Here is a 997-nt window from a genome sequence, read left to right on the forward strand (position 1 = left end):
CCATGTAGGAAATTGCGCATAAGTAATAGCCAGATACCCCCAGCTCTGACTCTTCTCCCCCCTTAATGTTTTCTTAATGTTCTTAATATAATATCGGCTGTTTGTTAGCTTTTCTTTTGGTATTCTGGGTTTAGTTTCCCAGACAATTAGCCTTGTGGACAACATTAATTAATTAATTGGCAGCATTTAGATCCATCCCTGCTGGTGGTGGGTCATTGGGAGCTGCCCACCACTCACTAATACTCCTAATATCAGAGGCAGACGCCTGCCATTAATTGGAATGACATCATTTATATCATGTATATAATGCTGCCACTATTGTCATCCACAATGGAGAAAACTGCACATAGACCTCTGTCCTGTGCCCTTCAGAATGTGGCTGCAATCTACACGGGGTAAAATATCCTGTCCTTTAGGACATGTGATGTGCATTGCTATGGACACAACACTTCATTGTCTGTAAGCCTATAATAATCCTATAATATTTGGGATAAGACAATTGGCAGTGTTTAGGACACTTCTGTGAATAATCCTCAAATGCCAATAATGTTGTAATTTCCCAGTATCCTCCTTCTGCCCCACCCCCTAATTGTATAAGGAAATGAGAGTGGCTAGTAAGGGATCAGGGTCCTAATAATGACAAGCTTCACCCCTTGTGCCCACCACCACCTCCCAGGCATTTATCAGCTGCAGCCAGCACATATGACGCTCAAGGGCTCCAATTGGACAGAGGAAAGATAGGATCTGTGTGGCCATCAAATTAAGGAAGGGGAGGCAGAGAGTCCACACACTACTACATCCAGCAGCCAATGCTCTAGACCCACCCCGGCTCCTCCTGACCTCATGCCAACAACACTCTTACATTTAGTGCCAACATCCCAAGGAGAGCAGCAGCAGCCCCTGGAGGAGACTCCATAATGATGTGCAGCTCCTAGTATCTACTACTGTATCCCTGAGCCCTGGGGATCCCGTGTACTGAACCTCTATAGACCTGCAC

The sequence above is a fragment of the Leptodactylus fuscus genome, chromosome 4, assembly GCF_031893055.1.
Source record: "Leptodactylus fuscus isolate aLepFus1 chromosome 4, aLepFus1.hap2, whole genome shotgun sequence".
Taxonomy (NCBI): Eukaryota; Metazoa; Chordata; class Amphibia; order Anura; family Leptodactylidae; genus Leptodactylus; species Leptodactylus fuscus.